Source organism: Colossoma macropomum, unplaced genomic scaffold (genome assembly GCF_904425465.1).
Source record: "Colossoma macropomum unplaced genomic scaffold, Colossoma_macropomum, whole genome shotgun sequence".
In the NCBI taxonomy this organism is placed as follows: domain Eukaryota; kingdom Metazoa; phylum Chordata; class Actinopteri; order Characiformes; family Serrasalmidae; genus Colossoma; species Colossoma macropomum.
Genome location: NW_023495417.1, coordinates 421 through 15,000, shown reverse-complemented (window position 1 = coordinate 15,000; position 14,580 = coordinate 421). Strand labels below are relative to the sequence as shown.

Genomic DNA, 14,580 nt, shown 5'->3' with positions numbered 1-14,580 from the left:
TAGTTTTCCTTCAGCTCATGATCCTCATTCATTCATGAAGCTTCAGAACACAAAACTCTCTTCTTATATTTACCGTTTCTTAATGATTTATTTCATATGTTCCTTCATGATCTGTTCCTGATTGACACTATATTAGTTAATAATAGTTATTATATCAGTTCATCTTTTAGTTCATATATCAGTTAATCTTAGTTATTATATGAGTTAATCTGTCTGTTCATTCTGTAAATGTACTTTATCTGATTTTAACTGCTGCAGGAATAAAAACAATTCCTTCTCATGTTTGTTCATCAGTAATGAAGCATAACACATTATTCATTACTGATAATTACTATATTAGTTCATGAGTTGTTGATGCATAATTACTAGTTTACTAAGGAACCTTATTGTAAAGTGTTACCAGTCATTTCTATAAGGGTTGAGCTGAACGTCTTCATGGAGTTGTACTGAAAGCATTGAGTGACAGTTCAGTAGTGAAGGATGAAGAACTACAGTACAGATGAGAAAAGGAGATTCTGATAAGGAGATAAAGAGTTAAAAAGACTGAAATATTATAACTGTAAAAGTGTTTCTCATGGAGATTTGACTAACTTTGTGTTTCCTTCTGTTTTTATTCCACAGCACCGTCGGTAAGTAAATAACTGTGTTTCCTTCTTTCTCTGCTGGTAGTGACTGATTTTTATACTCTTATCACATGAACTACATTCAAGCAGCTACTTAATATTGAGTTTCAGGTCAATTTCACATGATGAACAAAGTCTCTGATCTCAGAATGAAAGCTTTTGACTTCATCTCCCTCCTTCCTTCCCACAATGCTCCTGTGCATAATCCCACTGCACTGCAGAAATGTAGAGACAGTGAAGTTCACTGACGAGAAAAAGACACAACAAATAAAAGCAGTCTGGCTCTGTTGGGAGTGATGTCACTGTTCTTATGTGATGATGGAATATTTGAGTCGTTCATCATCAGTACATCATTATCATTAGAGTGTCTCTCATTACTGTAGTTTTCCTCTCCTCCATTACTGAAAATAGCCCAGAACACACACAGCAGGAGCTTCTGACACACACTCACACACACTATCTGCCTGTTTGATGAGTCTCTATATCAGTGACTCACAACAAGCAGCAAATAATGAAGAGTCAGCAGCTCTGAAAGACCTGATTACTGAGATCCTCTCATCTCCTTCACTTCCATTCACTTCATTTAAGAACAACCAGCTTCTCTTATTCAGTCTGCAGAGTCTCTCAGAACAGATTTACTAGATGGTCAGGAAACACTTAAAACTAATCTTAAAGAACCTGAAGGGAAGATTTCAGAGAAATTAAAATCTTTTTACTTGTTTTATGTGTCTCTTGTAGCTTCAAGTATGAGTCTTCAGGCTGTTTTATTCACTTCTACAGTCTGTAATAAGACAGATAAGAGAGGAGTGAATGAAGAAGGAGGAGTGAAAGACACACTGAAATAGAGACAATCATCAATCAACCTTTAATTATAATACGTTACTGCAGAAAACTAGAGAGACAAAGAGAGAGAGCACACAGACAAAAGAGACAGTAACAAATAAATAACTGAAACAAAAATATTTAAGTTCTAAAATAACACAGTCAGTCTGTATCAGATCCTCATAAAGAAAAGAAAACCCCCCAAACAACAGTGCAGCATCATCCACATTCACTGTGCTGTTATATTTCCAGCTTTATTAATATTTATATATAATGTTTCACTTTCCATGCATAACATCTTCACATTATATTATTCTCTTCACAGTGTCTTAAAGGGGAAAAAGCACAGAGTGGTGAGTATAATTCATTGTGTAGTGCTTTTATTGTGATGTGCTGATTGTTGGTGAAGAATGTTTGTGTTGTAAAGACTTAATGTATTTATCTGTACTGTGTGTTCAGAGTGTTCAGCTGAACATCATCAGCAGAGAGAGTTACTAACACACACTTCAGCTCTGTATGTATCACTATAGTGTAGAGCTCACAGCAGCCTGAGATGACTGAACACCATTAATAACACTGTTACCTCATTCACACACACACACACAGACACACACACACACACACATACACACACACACACACACATACACACACACACACATTAATATAATCAGAAATTTGTGTTAGAATCATTTCCTTACATGAACTTTAACAGCAAAGTCACATTTTTATCAACATTTATATAAATACTGTTCTATGAAGGTAATAATGTAGTTAATAGTGAAATATAATTTTTGTTCAACTGGAACATGAAGTAAAGACAGAATAAACAGGTTACAATTATTATTTAGTGTTTAAAAGTCTAACTGTAACTACATTAGCAGCTATAGTTCTTAAGGAGTCTATACTGTATATTTTCAGGAATTTTCTTTTTCCTTTTGATCCCCTTATAAGATTTGTGTGATTTTACATATCAACAACAACCATATTTTGTTATTACATAATCGTTTTTCAGCCTCTTTTCATCACTTAGAATTAAACAGGCTGCATTTGCAGCTTAGTTTCCATATATGGACTGTATGACTGAAGAGTGAACAACACATTTTGAAACTTCATCACTGTTTATACTAAATCAAACTTTTATTTAAAAAACAAATTCTGTTTTATGGGCCCTTTAAATATCTACACATCTCAATGTCTTACTATGGAAAATGCTGATGTGTTGTCTTATCATGTACTATTTTAAAAGTTCTTATTTTGTCCCTAATCAGAGTCTCCTTGGGTTCAGACAGTCTACGTTTCTCAGGTGAGCACATTATTCTAAACCGACCACTAAATAGACTCTAATATGATTTTTAATAAATTATAAATATAGACATTATTTTGTGTAAAAGCTGTGCAGGGCTGATTGTTGATAAAGTCTACATTAGTTTATTTTCTTCTTTTCTGTTGATTCTCTTTCATGATGTTGAGTTGAGTGTTAGTACAGTGTTAATGCTGATCAGTGTTCTGTAAGTGATCATGATCCTCAGAAGCTGCAGAGCTGAACTATTTTAATTCCTCTTTTCTGATGCTGTGTTTCTGTGGATCTGTTACTCACTTCCCATGAGCTCATGACTGAGGAATGATTTATTATGAGACTAAAAGTATAAGATGAAAAACAGCTCTTATTAAGTTATTAATATTAATATTTTTCATGGTCACAGCAGGGTCTCTGTAGTGTATTTCTCGGTCTGTCTCAGTCTGACTGTAAAATCACATAATCGCAAAAACTATAATGTATATAATGTTGTTTAAACACGAGTTTAAAAGATGCTGTGATTTTCAAACAATATCAGTTTAAATCAGTTAAACTCATCAGAATCTCAGCAGTGATTTAAATAGAGAAACAGTTGTTGATCATATAACATGCAGTATGATAGTTACAGAAGCAAAAGACAGTAATCTGATTACAGCTACATCATATAAACAGAATGATCACCAGCAGGATTATTTTCAAATGAAGACTTTTGCCAAAATTCACTCTTTTAATGATAAAGATGTGATGAGTATTGTAGATTTAAAGAGTCTATAATTCGGAGGAAAGGGGAGGCGATCCTGCTGCTAGGAGAGATTTCTGAAGTCCCTGCCCAGCAGCAGTTCAGTTTTTTATTCAGCCCATCTAAAGCAAATTTAGTAAATACTTTTTTTTATTGTCAGAACTGAGATCTGCAGTGTTTTCCTGAAGAAATCTGAATCAGGCCTTTAGCTCTGGATCTCCACACAGCCAGTAAACTCTTTCTTCTCATTGGCTGCTCTGTAAATTTCTACAGTTTGAAACCTTTGCTAATCTTAACCTGACAGGTTTTAACTAACAGTCTGAAATGTGAGAAGAGCAAAGTCTCCTGAGCAGTAAAGTTAGTTTTATTTTCTTTCTTCAGTGGTTTTTGAATGATGGGTGTAAAGTGTTAATATGTATAAATGATGCTTATTAGTAACAAAGCCGAATGCCTCTTCATTTCAGTGTGGAATTAATGCCTTTTTAAACTCGTAGTACACATTGATTTCTGTGAACTGCTGAAACTGCTGAGAGCGGATTAGAGAGCATCTAAAAAATTACCATCAAAGTCCAAACACAGCACTCCAACATGAACCTTATGAACCAGTTCAGCCTTTTAGTAGATAAAACACACATGATGACCAGTCAGAGTTTTACATTGACCTCTATTTATGATTATTGTTGATGAAGGAACTCAAAATAAGATTTCTACCAGATTGATCTTTTGATTGGTTTTAACAAATGAGGCAAGTAAGGAAAAGGTCTCAGGACAGCAGTAGAGTTTTAACTTTACTGCATTTGACCCAATGTACTGGATCATTCTACAGTGATTGCTTCTTCCCCTGTGTTTCAGTGTAAGATCTTTTAGTCTCATATATATATTTTTTTTTATTTTCCTGTTAAAATCACTCTTTCTTCTGGGAAGTGAAGCTTGATTTCTGAACTTCAAGCTTTGAGTACACATGCCTAAACTCAAACAAATTATACTGTTGTACACACTGGTCATTTTTATATTTGAAATATTTCCATATACTGCTCCTCTTAGATTTGACCGTTTCAGTGAAGTTTCTGTGAGGCACAATATTTAGATATTTAATTGAATTCAGAACCATCAGCCAACTCTGTTTGCACACTGTGGAATTAGACCTCCACATTTAACCCATCCGTGCAGTGAAACACCCACATACATGCACACAAGTGAAGACACACACACTAGGGGGCAGTGAGCACAGTTGCCCAGAATGGTGGGCAGCCCTATCCATGGCACACGGGGAGCAGTTGGGGGTTAGGTGCCTTGCTCAATGGCACTTCAGTCAAGTCACCTGTAATCCATCATTCTGTTTCATAAACAGTGCAGTTTTTGTGTTTGGCATGAATTAAGTTGATTTCTTGTTGAAATAATATTTTTCTCCTTTTTTTATTGAATTATTTGTCTTTAATTTAAGACCAGTAATCCACAAGTAACAGAAAGTAATCAGATTATGTTACTTTAATATAGTAAACTGTCTGATTAGGTTACAGTTACATTTTTAACGACCAATCATGAATCTGTAACAAAACACATTATTAAAGTAAGCATCCAAACCCTGGACATCATGCACCTTTACACTGTTTTATTCAGAGGGACAGAGAATGGACAGAAGGGGAGAGACTGAAAATGAAGGAATCTGCTCTGCTGACCGGTGAGTTTTAAAAGAGATGCAGAATTAAAATCAGTGACAGTCACTCTGTTCTGTTAAAGGCATTTTAGAGGCTGTGATTTTTTTTATCACTTTGCTGATATAGTTTCAATCAGTTTTTATCACTTTATGTGTTTATTTTTTATTTAAAGTGTCTGAACTGTTTAAAGAAGAACTCCAGAGTGTAACAAGGCAGAATAACTCAGATGCTCATGGTTAAAAAAGGAGAGTGAGGTTTTAATGTTTGAATCGTAATCCAAAACCATGGTCAAAAAACAGGCAAAGGTCGAATCCAGCAAAGTCAAGAGACACAAAAAGACAAACATAACTAGGCAATCAAAGTCCAAAGGGCAAAGACAAAAAGGCAAAAGTCAAAACAGCAAACAGTCAAAAACTGGAAAAATCACAATATACAGGTGAAAAACCGCTCAGTAGCTCTTCAACAAGAAGCAATACCTCACAACAAACTATACTAAAAGCCCAGGCTTTATACTAAACTAATTATATCAGAACAAGTGTAACCAGTTAATACTCAGGCGACAGAGAGCGGTGATTGGAGGAAGATGGAGGACTGAGAACCATGTGATCTTCCTGGGGATTCTGGGAAATGGAGTCCCTAGAGACGTCTGAGCCTGAGGGATGCGTGACACAGAGATATATTCCAGAGTGGTTTGATGTGAAATAGTTGATTGTATAGAAATTTACTGACTCAGATTTCTTTACAGTGGTGGTGAAAAGAATCTTGGGCTGTGATACCTACAACTCAATCAAAATGTAATTTCAAAACTCAATGTTTCAGGAACAGACAGTGTATTTTAACTCAGAGGCATTAAGCTCTTGAGTTGTCTGGTTCCCATAACCACCACTGAACAATTCTGACTTGGTAAGTTTCACAGGGAAAGGAGCTTAAAAACTGAATAACTGAATTTAAAAACTGTAAATACTGTAATTAATCATCAGTGTGATGATCAGCTGGATGTTAAATATTAAACTGGTGTGTTTCTCACAGAGTTACAAGAACTGACCAAACTTCTTAAAGACAAAGAGAGTCTTCTAATGGAGAGAAATGCAGAACTGATGGAAAAAGACAAAAAAATTCAAGAGAAAGAAAAACGTCTGACAAAAAAAAAAAAAGAGACACTTCAGATGAAGGACAAGATGCTGGAAGAGAAGGACAGACTTCTCAGTGACATGAAAGATGAGCTGAAACAAACAAAGACATTAGAGGAGAATTACAGAAAACACATGGAAGAAATGGAGAAAAGACTTGTGGAGAAAGATGAAGAATTAAAAGAGACAAAACAAGAACTGAAAGATAAAAACACGATTATAAAAGAACACTTAGAGACTGTTGATAAGAGAGATTCATTATTAAAGAAAACTAATGAAAGATTAGAAAGTGTTCATAAACAGCTTAAAGATAAAGACTCACAACTGGAGAATCAGATCAAACTGCTGAGAGAGAAAGAGACTCTACTGGAGATCACAGTGAAAGAGGAGGAAAGCAGTAAAAAGCAGCTGGAGACTCTGAGAAAGGAACTGCAGGACAAGAGCAGCAAACTACAGGAGATGATGATCCTACTGGAACAACAGAAAACTGAAGTGAGTGAAAAAGACAAACAGCTTGAAGAGAAGGAGAGACTTCTAAGTGAGAGAAACACACAGCTAATGGAAAGAGACAAGCAGGTTGAGGAGAAAGACAGACTTCTAGAGGAGAGAAACAAGCAGCTGCAGGAGAGAACAGATCCAGACTCAGCAGCTCCAACCAGGAGGAGAAACAGCAAAGAGTTTGATCCTCCAGACTGTAAGTAACTAATATGTTTGAATGAAGATAAAACATTAAACAGCAGAACATTTAACAGCAAAACAAACTGTTGTGTATACATTTCCAAATATTATACTAAAAACTATTATTCAGTTCTGCCCATTTAAAGGAAGCAGCTCTTCAAATTTTTATCTTTAAACTTAGTTTACGCTGACCACTATCAGAAAACTGTGAGTGTTTCTCTACCTAAACAAGAAGAACAGACTTGTGTTCTTAGGAAGAATGTTTCCTTGAAAGAACAATCTTTCTAGAGTGTGAGAACAGAGATTGTGAGTATAACAGTTTGAGATGCTGTGTTGTCACTGTTTATACTGTGCAGTTCTTTGAGCTCAGCTGTTTCATCAGTACTGACAGTAATTAGCCTACAAGCTCAGAATGTAATACAAGAAATCTAAAAACACTACAATACAAATGATTAAATCCAGTCTGATGTGACGTCTGATATACAAAAATGCTGTTTATTGCAAGAAGCCAAAGTTCATTTCACTCATAGAACCTTTTCATCAGCCACTGGTGTCAAGGATCAAAAGCCTGTTTTTGAGTACATTCATAAAAGTATGGAACAAAAATGAGGAAATGTACAGTCAGCACTGCAGAACTTTTTACCTAAAGGAGGAGCAGCTGAGCGGCTGTGCTGATCCAGAGGAGATCCAAGCTGAGGAGAAAGAGACGCTACTCACTATAATAACATTTATATTCAGCTGTGACTTACTGTGGTTCCCTTTGCTGTGCTAGAAGCAAGCTAATGTGTCCTCAAAATAGCTATTTAATCATTCCTTATAATAAACATAGCTAGCAAATTCTTTCCTTCTTCATTGATCTAAAAACTATAGCTTAGAACATTTATTGAAAAATAATTAAATGCCTCTTCAGTGATCAACAGTCAGTTCCACTAAACCAAAAATTAAAATTAAGAAGATGGAGGCGCTCATGTTTCTTCTGTGCATAAGGTGAAAATGTAGTAAGTAATATAATCTCCTCTGTGCTGTTTGTTGTGTTTCATAGTCAGTGGAGAGACTCCAGAATCTGCAGCACCACTCAGGAGAAGAAAGAGTCTGCAGGACTTTCCTCCAGGTAGTAAATTATTCCACTGATTTCCTATACTGTCTTAAATATTTCTTTATTTGTATTTCTAGTATAATAATCACCATCACACAGTAAGAGATTAAATGCCTCATTGTTGTTGATTCACAGTGAGTGGAGAATCCTCTAGTTCAGCCTCTCCAGAGTCAGTTCCTGTAGCAGAGCTCAGGCTGGTGCTGCTGGGGAGGACTGGATGTGGGAAGAGAGCAGCAGGAAACACCATCCTGGGCAGAGAGGAGAGGAGCCAGGCTGGAGCGTCTACAGTGAGGCAGCAGAGTGAGAGCAGACAGGGGGAGGTGGCTGGGAGGCAGGTGACTGTGGTGGACACTCCTGACTGGTTCTGTCCTGGACTCTCTCTGGAGGAGCTGAGACAGGACGTCGGACTCTGTGTCCGTCTGTCTGCCCCAGGACCCCACGTCTTCCTCCTAGTCATACCAGTAAAGCAGTCTACAGGAGAGGAGAGAGGCATGCTGGAGAAAATGGAGGAGATCTTTGGAGAGAGATGTTGGAGGAACACCATGATCCTTTTCACTGTTACTGATGAAGTCCAAGAGAAGAACATTGAAGAGTTTATCCAGTCAGGAAACCAGGAGGTCCAGAGACTTGTAGAGAAATGTGGGAACAGGTTTCACTGTCTCAGCATTAAGGAGAGTGGAGATGGTTCTCAAATCTCAGAGCTGCTGGAGAAGATAGAGAAGATGGTGGAAGGAAACAGAGAAATTCTACAGCAGTGAGATCTACCTGGAGACAGAATCTCAGATCAGAGCAATGGAGACAAAGATCATGAAAGAAAGAGAAGAAAAGAAGCTGAAAGAAGAAAAAGAAATTAAAGAAAAACTACAAAAGGAGGTGCAGAACTCTTTGAGAAAGATAGAGGGAGCAGTACAAGAGCATGAAGGAGAGATAAAACAACTGAATGACCGAACAACTGAGCTAGAGAGAAGGATGAAAGGAGAGAGGGATGAAGAGAAAAAGAGAGAACTGGAACGAGAGCTGGAAAGAGAGTTAGAGCGAAGAACAGAAATGGAGGAAAAGGTGAAGAGACTAAAAGAAAAGAGAGAGAGGGAGAGGAGAGAGATGGAGGAGAGACACAGACCTGAGCTGGAGGAGATCAGGGAGACGTATGAAGGAGAAGCCAGAATGGAGGCAGAGAGGAACCTCATGAAGATCATCCTGCCTGAACTCCAGAGGAACATTTTGGTCTCCAAGTCAAAGATGCAGGAAGAGTTCAGCAGACAGATGGAGGAGAAGGACGGAGAGCTGGAGACACTGAAACAAAGCCTCTCAGAGCTCAGAGAGACTCACTCACTTCTGGAGGAGGTTTATGAGAGAACAGTGAGGAGCAGCTCAGACTCAGAGAGAGCAGCTCCAGCAGCAGAAGGGGGGTCTAAGCGAATCTCTCAGAGGTTCAGGGATTGGTTTTAGTGTTGTACTCAGAGGCTCATCCTTACAGAAAAGAGGTTCCTCAGTCAGCTGTGATGATCATGGAGAAACAGCATCAGGTGAAGAAGTAGGTAAAGACAGTCTAGAGGAATGTTAAAGTGGTTTTTGGTCTAGAAAAGATTGTTTTGCTGAGGGACTTTATGAAGGAAGGGAAATATCACAGAGTTCTTTGACAACCTTTTGTGAAGCAACTTTTAGAGGCACTAGACTCTTCAGACGTCTGGTTCCTATCAGCACCACTGTGAACAATTCTGACTCTAGAACAGAACTTTTCACATCAGACAAATGATTAGTGATTGAATTATGCACAGATCAGGGACGATGTCTATTTGCTGTAACACTAAAATATGACTAGGATGACGGTACGTAAACCAACACCAGGTGAACAGTGGCCAGTTTTGTTATTAGAATCACAATAATTCTGTAAAGGAAAATATTATTAGAGCCAGATAATCTCTTTACAGAAGATAAAAGCTCCTCAATTGCATCAATTGTCATCTTATTCTATCAGAATGTATGATTTATATCAAATCATTTGTAAACGTTGCAAATTATAAATGTAATAAAAAACTACAACAAACATTTGAAATGTGAATTCTGTGTGAGTTTAAATAAAACCTAATGATACCATTAGGATTACCATTCACAAATCACGATCTCCAGCACGCTGGGTAAAATGTTGGCTAATTTTTGGTAGTTAGCATTAGATACAGTTAATAAATAATACATATGCATAAATTTATATAACAGTTAGTTCCAACCTGATTGGTTGAGAAGCGTTCTGTGTTATTTTTACAGTAACTGAGCGCCTGTTGCTAAGAAGCGACTCACATTATGCTGCAGCTGCATAACTGTTACTACGTTTCTCCTTTAGCACATACAAAATAAATAATGGAGACTAGACCTGTGCTGGTATTCAGCAATACAGTATATGTACCATGACATTAAACATGCACAGTAATGTTATCATGGTCACTTTGAAATACCGGTACTGCTTTTTTGTTGAACACGTTGCACCTGAGATTATTATACCTGCAGATCAGCTCCTCTTCCCCACGATCTGATTACATGATACTGTGATATTGTCTAGGGGTGGGTGGATCGATCCAAATATTGATAGTATTAATACCAATGTTCCTATTGGTATCTGATCGATACTAGCGTGATGGGATCAATACATCCCTCCCTTTTGTTCAATACGTTGCTCTCGTTTCATCAAAAAGTAGACATGTCTGTGCCCAACACCGCTCCTTTCACATCTTGTGTGCAAACTTTGCTCCTCCTCCTCCGCTCTGCTGTTCTGTTGTCATGCTGTTATGTGACTCAGTGGCACTGAGGCTGCAGTGATTGAGAGCACAGCAGAGAGAAAGAGGAGCGTCGTGTGGAGATATTTTATGGCTGTAAATGAAAACCTTGCACACTGTGATGTGTGTGAGAAGACTCTTCACTACTGTGGCAACACCACCAATTTATACAAACAATGAAAAACCATGAAAAAGAGAACTCCGAGCTGCAAAAGAAACAAAGAGAGGAGGAGAGAAATCCCTCAGACAGGCCTAGACCCCCAACACAGAGACTGGCAGAATCCTTTCAGAGAGGCAAAGATCATCCAGGTAGCTTATATAGTGGAATATTATATAATTGTTTCTGAACAAAAACCTGTAGAATCCTTTTGGTTCCTATATAGAACCATTTTCAAAAAGGTTCTATATAGAACCATGAACGCTTTGTATGATTAAACGGTTCTTTACATCATGAAAACGTTCTTCAGATTGATGGATGACACTCACTTCAACTTTAACAGAGCTAAAATGCTTGTCATGATTTGTTCTTAGTAGTGATAGTGAGATGAAGTGCAGGCCAATGAGAAATAAGTGGCTGATGTAGGCAATGTTAAAAAATGAATTCTTTACAGTGCTTTGTGTTTTTATTGTAGTCCAGACGTGACCTTTAAATAATAAAGTTCAAAATGTAATGTGGGCACAGACATGATTCAGTTTCCTGCTTTTCATTATGTCTGTTGATAGTTAATAATGCTATTAGTTGCATATCAGTTGTACTTTTGTAATCCTGCAGATTTCTGAAATGCAAACTGGGACATTTCCAGTTTGGCAGTCAATATATCTTTCAAATATCCTGTGTTTTTTCTATGAAGTAAAAAGGGTGGGGCAATTCCAGTTTCATGTATTTTGACTATGGTAACTGTTGCGCTGTAATAAACTATGGTGAAAGCTGAGTGATACAGCTGGGTGACTGTTACAACCCAGTTCCCTGAGCAGTCATTGACAGAACTTCTGCTATAGAGTCATGTCTGAGTAAGAGCTTGAATGTTAGTGTATGGCTAATTGGTGCTTTGTTGCCTTTTGTTGAGATTCTAGGTCAGCATCCTGACCTGGACCGCGTCGTAATAAATGATTTACTAAGTAATTTTGTAAACCGTGTCAGAAAATCAAACAGTAGTCTACCATGGTGAGTGAAGCTATGGCAAACTATGGAAAAAGAGACCTGTGGCTACAGATAAAAGACCCGTGGCTTTAGACCAATATAACGCTAAACACACCCCTGGGCAGCTCCAGTTCTGGAGAGACAGAGACGGCTGCTATCAACATATGCCATACACTGTATTACCAAAAGTATTCGCTTGTCTACCTTTGCATGCATATGAAATTGAGTGAGATCCCATTCTTAATCCATATGGTTTCATATGATGTCGGCCCACCCTTTGCAGCTTCAACTCTTCTGGGAAGGCTTTCCACAAGGGTTAGGAGTATGTTTATGGGAATTTTTGACCTTCTTCCAGAAGCGCATTTGTGAGGTCAGACACTGATGTTGGACAAGAGGGCCTGGCTCGCAGTCTCTGCTTTAATTCATCCCAAAGGAGTTTTATCGGGTTGAAGTCAGGACTCTGTGCAGGCCAGTCAAGTTCTTCCACACCAAACTCGCTTGTCCATGTCTTTATGGACCTTGCTTTGTGCACTGGTGCGCAGTCATGTTGGAATAGAAAGGGGCCATCCCCAAACTATTCCCACAAATTTGGGAGCATGAAATTGTCCAAAATCTCTTGGTCTGCTGAAGCATTAAGAGTTCCTTTCACTGGAAGTAAGGGGCCGAGCCCAACTCCTGAAAAACAACCCCACACCAAACTTTACACTTGGCACAATGCAGTCAGACAAGTACCGTTCTCCTGGCAACCACAAAACCCAGACTCGTCCATCAGATTGCCAGATGGAGAAGCGTGATTTGTCACTCCAGAGAACACGTCTCCACTGCTCTCGAGTCCAGTGGCAGCGCTTTACACCACTGCATTCGATGAAGCTCTCTACGCTGTTCTTGAGCTAATCTGAAGGCCACATGAAGTTTGGAGGTCTGTAGCAATTGACTCTGCAGAAAGTTGGCAACTATGGCGCACTATGCCCCTCAGCATCCGCTGACCCTGCTCTGTCATTTTACGTGGCCGACCACTTTGTGGCTGAGTTGCTGTCGTTCCCAGTCGCTTCCACTTTGTTTTAACAGCACTGACAGTTGACTGTGGAATATTTAGTAGTGAGGAAATTTCACAACTGGACTCGTTGCACAGGTGGCATCCTCTCACAGTACCATGCTGGAATTCACTGAGCTCCTGAGAGTGACCCATTCTTTCACAAATGTTTGTAGAAGCAGTCTAGGTGCTTGGTTTTATACACCTGTGGCCATTGAAGTGATTGGAACACTTGTATTCAATGATTTTGATGGGTGACTGAATACTTTTAGCAAGATAGTGTATGTCATATTTTGATGTGGTGAAAAAGTGACACAGTTTAAAAAAAGTGCAGTATTTGTAGATTGCATGGTAGCTACATTCCAGTAGATTGTATGCCTGTACAAATTAAACAGCCTACCTATCACCTGGTAGTATGATACAAGTCCAGTAACCCCTGCTTTTAATCCTTAGTTTACCGTGTCTTAAAAAGATGTTTGTGTTGATGTTGTGAACTCATCTGACACTCATTTACATGCAACCCTGTTTCAAACAAGTTGTGTATATGGGGACAGGAAAAAGACTGGTTATGTTGAAAAACACCTGGTGGATACAACTAATTAGGTTCATTGGCAAAAGGTCAGTCACATAATCGGGTATAAAAAGAGCATCCCAGAAAAAATAGCAAAGAACTTGGGGATTTCAACATTTCAAAACTACAGCAGTTGGTCTGTTTAGTTCCCGAACATTTACAGAGTGTTGTTAAGAGAAGAACTGATGCAAAACAGAGGTAAAAATGTCCCCATCCCAAACCTTTTTATAATATGTTGCTGGCATCAATTCTAAATGAGAATATATTTTACAAAAAACAATAAAATTTCTCACTTTCAACATTTGATATGTTGCCTTTGTGCTATTTTCATGTAATTATATGTTTATTGATTTGCACATCATTTCATTCTGTTTTTGTTTCTATTTTATACAGTGTCGTTTTTGGAAAGGGGGTTGTATATCAGCCTTAAAGCTACTGTAACAAAAACAGCCCATTTAATTCTGAAGTGTTAGAGAGGTTACAAAAAAGTCTTGGAAAAATAAAATTAGTGAATGTTTCACTTAATCCACCTCCTTCTGATTCAGCCTGTCAGTGCTCAGTTTCAGCAGTGTAGTAAGCAAAGCATGGGAAATGGCATATTTCTTTTTTTATTATTATTATTATTTATTTATTTGACAGGTCAATAAGATAAACATTTTTCATAAATGCCCTAAAGTATATAGGGCATCTAGGGAAGCTAATTTGCAACCCCTGTCCCTGCTTAGGCTTTTAGAACAAAACAAAACAGATAAAACAGAACATACAATAAACACCAAACAGAATTTAACCGAACTTAAAATTAACAATTATTTGTGAATATGTAGCCATAAGAATACATGTTCACAACTGATCACCTCCGTTTAAGCATGTAACATATATTAATGATTATATTAACGTATATTAATCATTTCATAATTTGTTTATTGTATTGTTTCTTTTTAAGCAGTGTTTATTTTGATAAAATAAAAAATAAATAAAATTCATTTTGTGTTCTCTGATGAAAAAACATCCGAAAGCT

General features: G+C 37.8%; 1 pseudogene; it reads left to right on the top strand.

The window, feature by feature from the left end:
• Positions 1–1,776: 1,776 nt before the first annotated feature.
• Positions 1,777–9,947, top strand: LOC118802067 (annotated as a pseudogene).
• Positions 9,948–14,580: the final 4,633 nt, after the last annotated feature.